Below are 16,963 nucleotides of genomic sequence, written 5' to 3' on the forward strand. Positions count from 1 at the left end.
GAACCCGAGGAATGCACCCCCAGTAGATATGGGGCCTTTTTGCACAGGGCAATGTGAAGAGATGAGGACCTTGCTTTAAGACTTAAAAATTCTGCTTCTGAAAGTATATTCTTGAAAAGATCATGATCACCCTATACTCTGATTTATTCCTCCACCTTGCTTTGAGGCTGAGGAAGCTGAAGTGTGCTGAGAAGAAGGCTAATTACATTTGAGATTTGCTTCTACTATTCTAAGATTAAGAAAAAAAATGAAACTTCTTATCTTTCTGCTTAAATCTTCAGATGAAAGTTAATACAGCCAGTTAGTGGTGTTACCCTGAAGTAAGGAAGAGGCAGAATACAGGTGCACTTTATAGACTAACTAAACCAGAAGTGCACAAGCTTTTGTTAGTCTGAGTTCACTTCATCAGATGTTGTTGAAACTAATCTAATTTTGGATTCCTGAAGTCAGATAACACAACTGAGCTTCATAGCCTCTTTCCTGGAGTAACATTTTGATACAAATTATAAACCATGAATCTCTGATAGTATCATCCAGAAGTCATTACAAAAGATGATCATTCCAACTTTCAGGCTTTTATTTAAAACCACACACACATCCTACAGGGAATTGAATCCCACTGTGTTAATCGCCTTCATTATCACTGGTATAAGCATAACAATTCACACAGGTTTAGCTCTCTGAAGAGCAACTGAGTAATACAGTGCCATCTGCTTTTTATACTTGGTTTCAGGTTGCCTATTAGCTGCATTATACGCTTTTGTGTGTGTAACCTTACTCTTTTGGGCAGACAAGATTTCTTTTGGTCAGATCAAGACCTAAAATTAGAGAACAAGGTTCTTTTCCATAGGGATTTTTACTCATCACCTCCAGTTTTGAATTCCTGTTACAGTACATTGGAAGACATTTCAGGAGAAAAGTTACCTTTTTTTTTCCTTTGAAGCCTTAAGACTTTTTCCGCCTAGGAAAGGGCACAATGAAGAATTAAATGATTATAAATTGATTTTCTAATCTTTTCTATCCTTGTTATTTATCAAAGTTAATCTTTTGGAACCTGCCCCCCACCTTATAACTTGGCTAACATGCATAAACATTTAAGAATGAGCCGATAATCAATCAAGGTTTCAATAGCAGTACCCTCCACTAGTGTCTGAGTGTACCTAATACAGTTAGTTTCTGTATAGTTATTAGACCAGACCTTGAAGTTCTTATTCAAGAGCTAATTTTCATCCACAGGAAGACCTCTTTAAGTGATTTCACCCAATCTAGGGTGTAACTAGCAGTTCCCCAGCAGTATGAAAGGGCCTTAGTGCAAGTGAAAATTAGTTCCTTTGTCCTGTGGCTTCCAGTGGGCATCTATTGTGTTCAGAAATAAGTGAAGCTGGACAAAGACTTCATCATTTGGCCTCTTTATACTGTCATACTTTGAACTTAACACTTAAGAATTTCTTTCTTAAGCAGTTCCTTAAAAGCTAGTGCAATTGGCATTTGCCTAGATTAACTGAAAAAAGTAATTTCACACATTTCTTCAAACATCATGAACTGGTAATAGCTATATACCTTTCATCTATAATATCCGGTCCTCCCTGATGTTTTGCAAACAAAACTTTCCACCTCGAAGTCTTAATCCCTCGGGTTTACAGTGATTTTGCTGCAATAATTGCAGTAAAATCATGTCCTGGGGCCTTGGGAAATCATCCAGAAGTTTCAGTGAGCAGTACTGGGCAATATAGGGGCAGACATTAGGCCCGTGTGAGTGTGGCGGAGCACCTTTGGGGTGCTCACCATGTGGTAGGGACTGCAGTAGGCTGGGGCCGAGCCTAGGAGGGAAGGCAGGCAAATGAACCCCCCAGATTTCATTCTAAGAGGGGAGGTATGTGGCAGAGCACCTTTTGGGGTGCTTGCCACTTGAGGGCTCTCACAGGCTCTGAGGGAAGCCTGCATAAGAGCAGGAGCTGGGGAAACCTTCCCCTGGTACCATTTAAAGGGGGAAGATGTGGGGCAGGGCAATCTGGGTGCCTGCCAATTTAAGACCGGAGCCAAGCAGCCAGCAGGTGCTTGATTGAGGCAGCCATTTTAGATCTCTGGTTGCCTATACAAGCAGCTCAGTTGCCTGTGGGCTGGGAAGGCAGTAAAGTTGTTTGGTTGTGAGGCTTTGTGTATCATCTTGGAGGTAAAGGAGGAGCTGTAGGGGATGGATTGGAGGGTTTGGGTCCTGACCTAAAACTGCACCCTGCTGGGAGTGGGTGGCCTGGTGGGGCTCTCAGTGGTGTGGGAGCCCCCAGGAAATGCCAGGCCAGTTATCACCTTGGTGAAAGGTGGGTAAGGGTGCCTTAACTCTAGCCCTCACCTTTGGGTGGGTTTGTGTAACACCAGAGGCAGTTGGGGCTAGGCTTGGCTGTGGCCACCTGAGCTCTGTGGGATGAGAGACCCTGAGGAAGGATAGTGGGGCCAGGCATGGCTGCAGCCACCTGAGCCCTGTTAGGGTGCAAGCCCTGGAGGAAAGGTAGTAGGGCACAGCTACAGCCACCTGAGCCCCCCAAGGAGCAAGACCCCATAGTCCCAAGTGAAGGGGGTGGTGTGGAGCCCAAGTGAGGGGGGCAGAAATGAGGAGCCCCAGTGAGAGGGTAGCCCTGAGTGAAGGGGGAAGAAGAACCAGAGGGCTGAGGGGCAGGCAGGCAGGCTTGCTCGCTCGCTTGTTCATTCTGGAAGGGGCCCAAGTATGCTTAGACCTGATTGGGTAATTGGCTGGCCACTACCCCAGTGACGGTTGCAGGAGAGGCCCAACAGACGGTATGTTTGCCACCCAAGGAACGGACTAGCTAAGCCTATGGCCAAAGGGTGCCTGCTCCCAGAAGGAGCAAGGAGGCATAAGTTGGTGATGTGTGCAAGAGACCCTGTGAAAAAAGGGTGGAGTGAGTGAGGCGTGAGTGAGAGGCGGGAGGTATGAATGTGCATGTGACTGAAGTCTGATGGCATGGCCTAAGCATGCTCTGGCTGTAGGCTGGGAGTACTGTAACATCTGGATGCCATCAGCGAGGCATGGGCTGCAGTGTAGGGGAGGTACGGAGCCGCAGATAGCGCCCCTGGCATCGGGGCAGAAATGGTTTGCCTCCTGCCTTAATTAACAACTATTAATTAAGAACAAGGAGTGGCAGGTGAGTCAGGTGGGTGGCGTGCCCAATGGCAAGTGAGGAACCTAGCACTGTGGCTAGGTGGGGAGCCCCACATTGCCACAGCGAGTAGGCAGCTATTCAATTGGCTTTGGATCCGGCCACTTTGGATGCCAGGGATCCACTCCGGAGCTCTGGACCAGGTTTCTGCTTTGATCTGGCCAAAGTGGCTCTGAAGCTTTGGAGCCGCCTCGGAGATCGGACCATAGGGTATAATGGGGAATCAATAAAATATCTATAACTTTGCTTTTTTGTCTGATTTGGATGAAACTTGCAGAGGTGGTATCCTGTGCTGAGAGCATGAAGCCTGCCAAGTTTCCAGAAGATCAGTGCAGGGGTTTGGTAGGAACTGTACCCCAAATTCTTGAAAACAAAACTCATGTCACGTGTATGTGTTTCACCCCCTGTGGTGTAAACTGCAGGGCTGGTAGCCCCTGGTGAGGCCACAAAGCCTGCCAAGTTTCAAGATGATAGGTGTAGGGGTTTGGGGGGAACTGCACCTCAAGCTGCTGACAGGCAAAACTCATGACATGAGTGCTTGTGCAACTGTCTGTCTCTGTCTTGGGACAGTTGATTGTCTACAGTGATTCTTTCCTCTCCTTAGCATGGGGCTTTGTAGGTGCTAATTGTTGTTAATTAACTGGTTACATTAGTTAGCAACTGTGTATTGTGTTGGCCCCTGATCAATCTGTCATGATTCACTAACTGGTAACACAGTAGTTTAGCAGCCAGGCCTGTACTAGTGCAACCAACTGTCTCTGTTTTTGGGGGGAACAAGCGCCCAAGTTACAAGTTTTGCCTGTCAGCAGCCAGAGGTGCAGGGCCCCAGAAGTCCTGCACTGATCTCCTTGACAGCTGGCAAGCTTCATGGCCGCAGCAGGGGCTACCATCCCTGCAGCTTTCACGCCGCTGCAGCTTAACACACGCAGTGTCACCCATGTCACAAGTTTTGGTTGTCCGCAGCTTGAGGGGCAGTTCCCCCCAAACCCCTGCACTGATCTTCTTGAAACTTGGCAGGCTTTGTGGCCTAACCGGGGGCCACCATACCTGCAGTTTTCACCCCCCCCCCCCCCCCCCGTATTGTAACACATAGATGTGACATGAGTTTTGCTTTCAAAAATTTGGGGTGCAGTTCCCCCCAAACCTCTAGGTTGATCTTCATGAAACTTAGCAGGCTTCATGATTGCAGCAGAGGCTTCTACCCCGAAAAATTTAATTCATGTCAGACAAAAAACAACAAAATTATAGATATTTGATTGATTTTCCCATTATACCCTATGGTCGGATCTCTGAAGTGGCTCCGATGCTTTTCCAAAGTGCTTTGGAAGCTCCAAACCACTTTGGAAAGCCTAACGAAGCCAGCACTTCAATCTGGACATGCTGCTTTGGAGGCTGAAGCATCTGAAGCTTCTCTGAATCCAAAGCAGGGTCTGAAGCCTCTCACAGCCCTAACAGACATTACACACAAACTGATTTAAGTGATCAGAAACTGGTTTAAACTTGTAACATAACAGATGTTCAGTGCACGTAAACCAGTTTGAGAGAGAACTGATTGAATGTAGTATCAGACTTAACTGATTTGGCTCCAACCGGTTTATGCAATGTCTGTCCCAGATCCTTTCCTGGTTTAAGATCAACCAGACACCCTTAGCATCCTGGCATGCTCTCTGGGCTGGGCAGGGCTCTCTGCTCCACAGCAGGGCTGGTCCCTCTCCTTTGCTCTGGCTCCAGCTCCAGAGACTATGGGATGCTTCCCCCCTCCCCCTCACCACTTCCTGCTAAGCAGGAATTCCCCCTTCCCCTCTGGCTTGCTGAGGAGGTGTCTGTGTATTAGCTAGCAGACTACATGCTGGCTACAGTCCCTGCTGAATCAACAGGTAGAATCAACAAGTAACCGGTAATGTCCCTCTGTTTTCTTAATTGGGTGATAAACACTGTTATCAGTTTCCTGTTGGGCTAATCGGAGCTGTTGCTGGAGCCTGACCACGCCGACCCCCACATCCCCCCCAGCTTCATGCTGTGGAAAGGAAGGGAAGGCTGCTCTAGTGCCCCTAGCTGCTAGCCTGAGCCATTGCAGGTATGTGCCTGCATTTCTGGGATGTCTGTTCAGTTACAAAACTGATTAGCCTAACCAGATTAGACTAACCTGAAAAGATTGAATCAATTCAGGCTCAGGCTTTGTGAATGTCTGTCCCTTGCCTATGAGTTGGATATTTTAGGAATCCTAAAATGCTTTGGTGCAACAAGAAATTGTATGAAGAGCAGTTGCACAGCTGCAGGAAACCCAATTTTCCCAAGGATAGATTTACAGGTGAAAGTTAAATTGTGGCAAAGACAAACAATGCACCAAATCCTCTAAATGCTATCTCTGATCTTGCAATGGCTTCTTTAGCAGAGGTGAAGAGACTTATACACCTACTGATGGGATTTCATGACACCAGGATCCCTTCCAGGCACCCCTTGAAAAATGCCAGCTCTTTCTCTTCGCTTGTTTTTTGACTATGGAAAAATAATAGAGCAATTTTTCTGCTGTAAAAGACTCAAAGACCAGGGCTAGTCAGAATGTATTGAACACTGGATGCCTCTTTGAAATCCCTGGGTTTATCTTGTGAATCATGTTTACACCCTTAACAGTGCTAACACTGCATGGAATCCCACTGTATCCTTGAAAGATCTTAAGGCACCCCAGGCCATGGCACTGTGGTAAAGAATCACTGGATTAGCTGTTGTAAAGCTTTTTTTAACATGAAACACTCCAAGATTTGCTGCAACAGAAGAGATTTGTAATATCAATGAGAAACATTACCTAGCGTACTAAAGAACGATACACCAAAGTACAGTACCTGTAGAAGATTAGGCTGGCTTCCAATATTAAGTACCCAATTATACATTTAGAACAGATTTAAATGACCTGTTCCAGTACAGTATGGAGAGTTAAGACTTTTGGAAATAGTTAATCTCGCACCATTGGGAAGCAGGATTCCTTTACATTAACCATTAATTCAAAATACATTGGTACTTAGCTGTAGAAGTTCTTGGCACAACAGTCCTACAGATCCTTACCTCATATAGGCCACTGCTCCTCCACTGAGTCAAAAGAGCTATTCTGATCCATACCCCCTTCAAATCTGGACCTTTGTCTGAAGCTTCACAGTCCTGAGTGGTCCAGTAGGAACAGAGCATGAAATATTTAACCATTCTGCAATGGTTGATACTCTGTTATTGTTTTTTAAATCATATTTTGAGTCATATCTTTTGTGGGTATAAATAATTTTGACTTCAGAAACGTGATCCTGATTTATAGCAGTCAAGGTCTGCCTATCTGTTGTTGTTGTTTTCAGAGTAGTAGTATGATTAAACTACACTTCCAGCAATGCTACTGTATTCTACTGCATTCTGGGTGTTTCAAGGTATAGGGTTTATTAGATTTAGTTCTGGGAGACATAGCCATTTTCTTTTTCTTTTCTCTTTTATTTTATATATTTTTTGGATTTTCCCTAGTCACTGAAATTGTGACAGCAGTTTACTTCTTGTGACAGGCTGTACTAGATAGGGGGATCCATGTGAAAAGGTTCGCTAGGCCTGTCTTTGTATCAGAGTAGTTTCTCTATCAGCATATTGCTGAACTGTCTTACTCCAAAGAAAATAATTTGGATCCAAGGAGGAAGTCCAAGTTTTTCTAGGAAGTTAGAATTCATACGTGTGACTTTAATTGTAAAAATACAACCCTGGCCCACTAGGTGTGTACTAAAGCGTCATCTCTCAAGGTAGTACTTTGCAGAAACTGGGAACAAGACCCTCAGCAGGTATCAGCTGTTAACATAGCTCAGCTATATGTAAAAGACCATCTTGACCTCCAAAAGGACACAGCTCCAGCCAGGAGACACAAACACAGCAAGAGCCTTTAGCCTACACTCCATGTGATCTTGCCTTCAAGAGTGACGCCATCTGTGAGATAACACCGAATTGTAAAAAAAACTGCAGGGCTGTTGTCACATTTCCAGACGCATGCATCTAATTTCAGATTCATTATTTTAAATCTTTCTAGCTCTTTTTTCACTCAGAATTGCCACATTGGTCAGGCTTTGTTAGGTGATGTCTCTTGACAATACACTTTTGGCATTGCTATAAATGTCAGCAGATGAAATTAATGTGATTTTCTCTTTGTAAAACAAACACCACCACCACTGCGAACACTCATTCTCCTTGATGTGGCTGAAACATTCAGTTTGTCTTTTGTTTTAACTGTGGTGACTTTGGATGGCATTTTGATCACTTTTAAAGATGACCTTGTAATTATTCAGGCGACATTTACTTCCTCGAAAACAAAAGGGAAGTTCAAAAACAACAAACTCATGTATTTAAGTCACAAGAAGACTCTTAAACTAATGATGACTCATTTTTTCCTAAAGTCTCAAACTGATATTGTGCTTTTCCTTCTCAGTGCTCTTCTAGTTTTATCTCCTCCTCTCCCTCCAACTGTTTATTCCTCCTTTCAGATTGATTACCTCTCCTTTTCTTTCTCCTGACTTTTCTTCCTCTTCTTGCTGCATTCTTATTTTTAAAGCTTAATTTTACAATGCTTATAGCTTTTGAATAAACTAGTTTAAGTCATAAAAATGTTAGTTTTATAGTTAGTTTCCTTTTCAAAATCATTACTTGGTACCATCAAGAAACTTTCTGCTAATGCTGAGCTGACACATCTAAATGTTGGTGCCAATGCCAAATGACTTCATTTCAGTTTGGGGAATTAGGTTTTATCAGGTCTAACTGAGTCTTTAAAAAAAAAAATCAAAATTCAATGCAGGGAGGCACTTTGAAGGTAAAGTATCAGACTGGTACACACACTAACCAAGCCCGGACTGGGGTTATCTATCTCTATCCAGTGCTAGACAGGATTAAAATGGCAATATGTTGCTGAAGTCTAAAGCTGCAGTCCATAAATGTGTGCAAGTTTAATGATGGGGTGAATGAGGGTTACAGAAGGTGCATAAATCAACCAGGAGGTTTTTAAATAATAGCATGGCTCAGTGCATTAATCTCCTGTTAGTTTATTTCTCAGCTCTTCAGTACATTTTGACATTCAGGCTTAATCATACCTTCTAGCCAAGAAGTGCTGTAAAGAGCAGAGTTGGGATAAACTGCAGCTCCTCCAAACCTAGCAATCCTAACTGCAGATCAATATGGAGTTGGTCAAAGCACCCCTTGAGGACTGAAGATCCTAATAAGTATCTGCCTATTTCCTCTCTCCCTCTTGCTCACCTTCTCCAAAAATATATTGAATTGGTGAGCAGGTCGCTTATGCCTGTGCCAGGTGGAAGTGGAGTTTGCATTCCTTACAGGAAGCATGTACAGGCCAATATATATATATTTAGTATAAAAGGCCAAGGGGAAGCCAGCTTTGTGAAACATTGCGGTAACACGTTTACTCCAGGTTCCTCTGCAGGGACATTAAGAGCAGAATTGTATTTCACCTAGTGAATAGCCAAAGCGCAGCTTGCAACCAGCTCTGAGTTACCTGACTAAAATGTGCAAACGATTCTATTACCCTTGCTGAGCACATAAGTGCCCCCATTCTAGAAATGGGATTACCTTCTGGGGGTGTGCAGATGTCTCCCTATTCCTAGAATTGGGGCACTTATGCACCCAGAATGGATAATAGAAATGTTTCTACACAATAGTTACATAATGCAGAGTTCGTCTTAAGCTCAGAGGTGTAATTACCAGGGTTTGCAGCAGTGACAGAGGTGGTGGCAGGGGCTGGGCTGGGCTGGGCTGGTTGTGGCAGCAACAGCAGCAGTGTCTACCATCGGTTGTACCCTGTTCTAAGCGGGCACCGGAGGCTGGTGCTCCAGTCATCCAACCCTTATTATGCTACTGCTCAAGCTGTACTTTGGTCGTCCTCTACATGAAAAAGGATTCTGCTGTAAGCTGCAGCTTCCTAACTGTGATGAAATATATGTCGCTGCTGAGAAGCCACTGAAGAATCAATTTTCTTTCAGATGCAGAAGTCAGGTTCCAGGTTTTTACACTCCATCATTTTTTATTTTTTGTTTTTAATTTGGAAACAGTAATTTTTTTTGCAAGTGGGAACTACAAGTGCTTTGTCAAGCCTGTTACCATCCCAAAGGAAAGGATGCTTGGAGCAAAATGCCATGTCTGGGGGCAAAATGAATCTCCCACTAGTGTTGCTTGGGGTTGTCTCATTTATTTGAGTGTAGGGTCACATCATTTCTGATTGCCTGCTCCTGTGCCCCTCCTCCACAGTGACATCTGAGAGCATGGAGTATAATATGCATTTTACATTTGATTATCTCATCAGCACTGAGCATCACTGCTATAGCACAAAAGAGGCAGTGGAGAGAGCAGTGGGAAGCAAGCAATGCATTCTCTTTCAATTTGTCCGTTAAAGGAGGAGCAGAAAGGGAATGATGATGAGATGGCCTGCAGTGCTCTGTGGAAGAGAACATCTTTTTCAATTATCTGGGTCTATAATGTATATAGTACCAGGTTCCTTCATACTTTCTCCCCAATATGCCACTTATCCTGCCAACATAAATCAGATCAACATGTGTAAGCAATGCATTCAGTGAGAACCATACACAACTCTCTTGATAAATGTTATAACCTCCTCTTTTTAGTATGAATTTTTGTCCAATCAAATGTAACGGATGAAAGCTGATATGCTTTGTTGCTTGTGAGCCTTGCTAGTTATTTGACGGGGTAGCTGGAAGAGGGGGAAGGGTCACAAAATGAGCTTGAATATACGCACTTTATTCACCTGCCCTGTAAGGTAATATTAAATATTATTTTCAAGAATGATTTTCTTTCAAAGAAAACCATAACCCCTTGGCTTTCCAGCTGAAGAGTTGCCTTTAAAGCACTAGGGGTATTGAAGCTTATAGGAAAACATCACAGGGGGCTTAGATAGCACCAGTAGATGCTTTGTGTATGATACATGCAACACATGAATTTATTCATTAGATTTTTTCTCTCACTCTCTCTTTCTCTTCCTCCTCCTCCCTGCTCCCTTTCTGTCTCTGTTCCATATCCTTGTCCTACTGAAGTTGGTGGAAGTTGTGGCATACAAGTAGAGTTATGCAGTGTTGCACAGATTATATTCCTGTTTGTCTCCATACCAAAGCAACCTTCCTTTGGCAAAATCAACGGAATAGAAGACTCTTGGCACTTACTAGTGCTACTTCTAGATTATGCTGGTTTAATTTACAAAGTGAGACAGAATGTTTCCAAGGGATCAAAGGCATGCATCTACAGCAATCTTGGCACTCGACAGCTCAGGAAGTGAGACCAGATCTGCACCTTGTGTCACCTTACAGCAGAAGAGTCCCAGCTACAGGGTTATTGTTTGGGGAAGGTTGTCCATCCACTTCCAAGTTGTCCTTGCACAGGTATAAATAATCCATGACTTCCTCTATATTCAAGTCAGTTTTTGATCTTCTCACCTGCTTCCACTGACTCAGTGCCAGATGAGATTCACTTCTGCACAGCCACCAGACACATTATTTTGGGCAAGGTTTAGATGGGCACAGGTGGTGCCACCTGCCACCTCTTTGGTTTCTGTTAGCTATACTGAGCTCTTGGCATTAGCTTTTTGACAGCTTGTCTGCTGGAACAAGGAAGTGCAGAGAGCCTTTGTTGTTGTCTAAGAATGTCCTCAGTTTCTGGGGAATGGAGCCAGTCACATTGGCACAGATGCATATCCATAGACAGATCTCAAAGATAGCTGTGCCAACATGGGTTATAGACATGCCATAGCTCATTATCTTATTGCAAATGGAGTAAATTGCTTTAGACATTTATGCTTTGATAGTCTGGAGAAAGTTCACATCAGACGGTGATGTCAACTTTGGATGTTTTGTCACTGCCAGGAGCAAGTGTCTGTTTGTGAGCTGTAGATCTTCTGAAATTCATGTGCTTTTATCACTACGTAGACCTATAATGGACTCAAGTTCTTGCACTTTGCCAGAACACGGCAGTTACTAGTTCACAAAATTCTAAATAATACAGAGAAGCAAAGAAATGCCAAGACATCGGCTAGACAGGAAGTAGAAACCCAGTTTAAGTGACACTGGTCCTTTGTAAAATGAGGACATTGTAAGTTTGCTGACTCTTTATATCTGACTATATTTCAATCTAGCCTTCACACCCCATGCTCATACGAGGCTTTTGCTTGTGTACCTGCCTACACAACAGACTCCGATTAATTCACTTCTGGGATAATGTGTCCTATGCTTAATCATCTTTGTTCTGATTCCCTGCCAGCATTATCCCATGTCTCCTCCCCCATTATCAACACCTAATAATTGGGCACAATGGTATTTTTGTTCCCCTTCGGAGTGGGGAATTACCCAGAGATTGCTGTATGTGTATTGGATCGTATAGTGCCCATTCACTTATTAACACTCCAGTTTTGTCAGGGTAAAGTACCCTCAATGATGGGGCCTGTACAAATGGCCAGAAGTGACTTGGAGCTGGAACGGTGCCATATCTCATACTGCACATTCACTACAGGGGACCTGCAAAATGGACACAGGAATTTCAGCTTTCAGGTTTAAAAAAAAAAAAAGAAAAGGAAAGATCCCTACTTATTCCAGCTGCTGTTCTAGGATTTAGAAAAAGACACCAGAGCCTTGCAATGGCCACTGAAGAAAACAGGTAACCACACAAGCAATGGTTCCTCAGCCTACACAATGCTTCCTCAGCTTACTGTATCAGCCATAGCTTCCAGCCGGTTTTAATGCCCAGGCTAAAGTAGTATGGCCTTGCAGTGGCAAAATCATGCGTCACAATTTCTAGGTTCTCATCTGAGAGCTCCTTGGCTCTCTGCAGGTAGAAAAAAAAGATGTCATTGTGAGATGTAAGTAAACTATTCACAGGAACCTATTTATTTGTTGAATTTTGCCCTGGCTGCTGTTTGTGGGTGATCCCGCAATCTACCCCATGTCTGTAGATTTTGCATTGTGCAGATTCTGTGCTGGGTGTTATGCAAACATATTGCAGCCTCCAGGTTGCTTGTGAACTGGTTGCCGCAACCTTGTGTCAGCATTTTGTATTCACAGTCCAAAAGTCTGAGATGCAAGTAAGCACACAGGACGCATGATGTGTTTCTGGTACTTGACTGAAAGATCAGATGTCCAAGATCCCAGGCTGAATACACATGTCTGAATAGGAAATTCTCTTTCTGTAAATGCAGACTTAGAATTAGCTTTTGGCTTTATTGCATTTCCCAGATTACTAGTGTTGTGGCAGCACCCACTGCCAGGTGGATAAGATTCACTGAGCTAACTTGCTACCCCTTGCACAACAGGGAAAGTAGCTGCTCTGTGGAGATGAAGTCCTTTCTTGCACTGGGGAGGTAGTGTAGCTCTTGCTCTCCCTCCCCCGTCATGTGCCTCCAGTGACTAGGCACCATAAGCAGTGAACACGTTCGCTATCACATTGCCAGACAGAGAACACTGAAGGAGCATAAACAGCCTGTGCAAATTCATTTACTTGTTCATATATTTTTGTAGTATTATCTCAGCTCTAGGTTTGGCCCACAGCTGCTGGCCAGGTATCTGGGGGTGGGGGGCAGAAATCTCAAGACTAACTTGTCTTGGCAAATGGAAGATGGATGTCTTGAACAGAGGGGGAGGTCACTGGATGTTTCAATGCTTTAAAGTGCTCCTGTCTGCTATGCACAGGCTGTCTTTTTGGCCTGAGTTTATTTTGAACCAGCTGTCTTTTCATCTAGGGCCTTGTTTTACCCCATGGCTATCCCGATCCAAGGACTGCAGGGCTGAGAAGAGACATGGAGATGAATGTCAGCAGTGACTGGCACTCTGCATTTTGCAGAGTAGCTAGATAAACCACTTATGCAAGCCTTTCTCCTGCTTGTGCTGGGGCATGCAGGTGCATTGCCATCATGCTTTAGGTAATACAATAGCATGTTATTGCCATGGTTCTTTTAAAAAAGATGAAGTTTTTTGAGGCTTGGCCTTAATTTTTTTGGAAGGATATACTGGTATGCTTCAGCCCAGCCAGTCAAAAGGCAAAAAGGCTGAGTCTACTGTCATTTCTCTTCACCCTTTCTGTAAGAGAAATTACAGTGCAGCCTTATATATAGCCATCCTTGAATCTGCTTGAGAGAGAGGCCCCATCTATCTTGCCAGACACTCATTTCCTTTTAATGTATCCATCATGTTTGTTACTGACAGGTGCATTTCACACCAACAAAACTCCTCTTTCACTCCACTGAAAAGACTGCAGCAACAGGCCTTTGGAGACCAAAGTAGCTGTACCTCAGCAGATCTGCCCTTTTGCATGTGTAGGTTAGACATGGGTCTGTCTACCTCACCGCTTTCTCCAGTGGTGACCCACAGAAGACTTATTAGCACGGCAGTGCAGTGCAAAACTGTAAATGTTCAGCTGCTCTTTGCACAAAAAGCCACTGCTGAGATTGTTGACACGCTACTCTGTAAAAGAGCAAACAAAAGGGAGCACTGCTGATTTTGCTTGGGCTGTGGCATAATTAGCGGTGCACCTGACTGGATGATACATGTGAGCTTTTATGCAAATGGTTCTAGGGCGCGTCACTGAGAAATACGTTTCTCTGCAGATCTGGATGCTAAATCTGAAGTGGTTCCAGAGCAGCAGGACAAATTTCTTTTATATCAAACATCTGTCGAAATACACATGCAACACCCAGGCACTGCACTAGAAATCTTGCCTTGTTTCACAATCTTCTGAAATTATTGAGCCAAGCAGTATACAATGCATCCATGGCTGCAGCCCAAAGGTAATACCCTGCCTGCCTGCCCGTCAGCTTTGCTTGAAATGGCTCTGCGTACAGGAGTGGGGCAGTGGGTTTGTGACAGTAGGATATCTGTATGAATCATGTCGGAGGCCCTTATTTGGGGTGAGCCAGAGAAGCCTCCATGAGGTCAATTCCAGTTAGGTCAAAATCCAAGGAAATGGGCGTTTTGCAGAGTAATATTAATAGTACCTTGCCCTCAGACAGGACAGCCCAGACCATTGGTATCTGGGTCGTTTCCAACCCACTTAGTTCACAGTAGGTGGCTGAATTAAAAACCAGCCACTCAGCTGTTTGCTGGCACTTTTATTTCAAAGGACACTGCTTCTCTCATCAGCTTGAGCTCATTAGTCTTGTGCAGGTGACTGAAGATATGGCACCCTTTGAAATAAAAGCCCCAGCAAACAGGTAGAGGACCTCTGCTGTCCTGCAGTTGCTTGCTGTGGCTGTATATACCCCCCACTAGTTCACAAGCCCTCATCTTCATAGGGCACTAAGGATCTAGATCCTGCTGTCCAGGTCTCTTCATAGAAGGTATCAAAGCACTTTACATCATCCTTACTCCCATAACACAAAAGAAGCCACTTACAATTTTCTAGGTAACGTTTCTCCCCCAGCCCATGATCTGATTCCTTAGGCCATCACCACGCAAAAACAGGTAACTCCCTTAAACAAAGTCCAAGGAAACCCCCATCATAACTGTGGCCACAGTTGTATGACATGGGCCAAAGGATGGCTGGCATGGTCAGCCAATACCCAGAACTGCTCTTTTGCTAGCTGAGCTCTGGTCTCAGTTCTTCCCTCTCTGTTCCTGTAACCTGTAAAGATTTAGGACTGGACAGGCTGATTCCTCTCATTTACACTGGTATAAGTCAAAAGTTTCACTGAAGTCCATGGTGTCAGAGCAATATAAAATATATAAGAAGGAAGAAAATCAGCTGCAGGCTGGAACCCCATTTTAAAAGAAAAAAGGGACATTGTGAGGGCTTTAAACTTATTTAGTTCATTTTGAGGGTGACCCATTGGTGAGCATAGGTTAGAGGCCCTCTTCTGCACCTGATGAGTAGAGGATCTGGGCTGTCACAGCCCTGAGCTATAGATTCCTGGCTCAGACCATAGCCATTTTTTTTAGTTTTGGAAGTCACAAGTTTGATTCAATAATGTGTCGGCCAAGAGACAGGTTGTACCATAAGCCCACAGCCTTTCCTTTTTGTAAGTAACCTGTTCCTCTGAAGTATTTTCTTGCCTGAAGTTGGCAAGATGAACATGTTTGCCCAGCACCAATGTACACAACTGTTTTCTACCATGAAGATCTAGACTCTGTTGGGTGCAGTGTGTGACCTCACCATTATAGAGGGGCAGATTGTGCCCCCTTGGAGCTCCCCATCACTTTCAACAGCACTTGCAAGGGCTACATTATGCCAAATGCATAACCCCTCTGGCCTTGCTACACTTATAAAAACCAATAACACCTAATGTAGAAGACCTGGCATCAAAGTTTTCTTAGTAAATAATAATGAATTAAAAAAAAATCCAAATCTGTCTTTTTGCTATAATAACAAATACAATTATAACTGAATAACAAACCAGAAATGAAAACCTTGAAAAGAAAAAAACCATAAAAACACTATCTGCACATATATATTATATAGGTCCTTGGTACCAAAGCTGCTAAACAGCTTCATTGTCTCTGATACGTCTCATATTCTGAGTCTGAGCAGATTGAATCCACCTACTCTGGAGCCTCTGGATGAATTCAAAGCATTTGTGTTGTTTCTTCTTCCCAGCAGGTGCTTGGAGCAGGACGCACGCCTCTGACTGAGGGAAATGTCATCCAAATTCCCCTCAACCTCCTGTGACATTGGACAGATTTTTTTTGCCTCTCTACCAGCAGGAGCCAAAACTCACTTAGCCCGGATCCAGATAAGCTACTGTTTCCTGTAGGACAGTTTGTTACAGTCTACCCGATCCTGCCAGTGTTCACAGACAATTTTTTCAGAACAATCCCACCTGCTTGCTGGGACAGAGATAATATTTTCTCTCCCTTGACCTCACTGATACACCCAACGTGGCCACCAGCCACCACCGAGAGTCAAGTGCTCGAGACGGTCTCACTGACCTTCCCAAGACGGATGCATTTTGAAAAGCTCCCTTCTGTAGTACAAGGGGGTTATACACACAGGCTGCCACATCCGTCTATGGAGTGGTGTATAGTGTCCTCTGGGGAAATGATAAGCTCCTGCACAGTCTGTGGCCCATGCTCCATCCTGCCGATATGGAAGCGATGTGAGCCCTGTGCTGAGTATCTGGTACCAGTACTGCACTCTCCCCAGATGCATTGGCTGTAATTCCAACTAACCCTCAGGTAGATATATCAGGAGGCCAAGCCACACTTTACACCTGTTTTAAGAGCTGGTCAGAGCCTAGCCCACAAAGTGGCCATTTCTGCAGCCCTGACTCACTCATGCGAGTTCTCCCCATGAAATCACTGGGGCTGTCTGCAAGCACAAGGCCTGTTTCACATGAGTAAATAGGGCAGAATCTGGCCCTAAATCAATGCTCTAGAGCAAGCTTTGACCTTAGAGATGAGGGGAAGGATGATGATAACTTAACATTTGTATAGTAGCTTTACATGTTGGAAGCACTATGTAGCCATTAATGAAGTATTGATATTGGTTTCTCAGATGCGTTGAGTTGGGAGATATAAAAATGATAAAGCCTCAGGTCAATAATCTTCACTTAAAACTGCGCTGCTACTCTGTATGGTAACTGGATGCAGACAGCCAAATGGCAAGGATATGATAGAACAAATCATAGCATTAGGGTTCGCAGTCTTGTCCGAGAGATGGAGTAGCAAATTTAAAATGGACTTCAGGAAGTCAAGTTGGCACTGAAGAATTGAAGCAGTGAGGTTTAGTGCCTGGTTTGCTAGCATGGTGATAGAACGTCAAGGCTGATTCAAAGCTTCTATAATCTA

Source organism: Alligator mississippiensis, chromosome 11, assembly GCF_030867095.1.
Source record: "Alligator mississippiensis isolate rAllMis1 chromosome 11, rAllMis1, whole genome shotgun sequence".
Lineage (NCBI taxonomy): Eukaryota > Metazoa > Chordata > Crocodylia > Alligatoridae > Alligator > Alligator mississippiensis.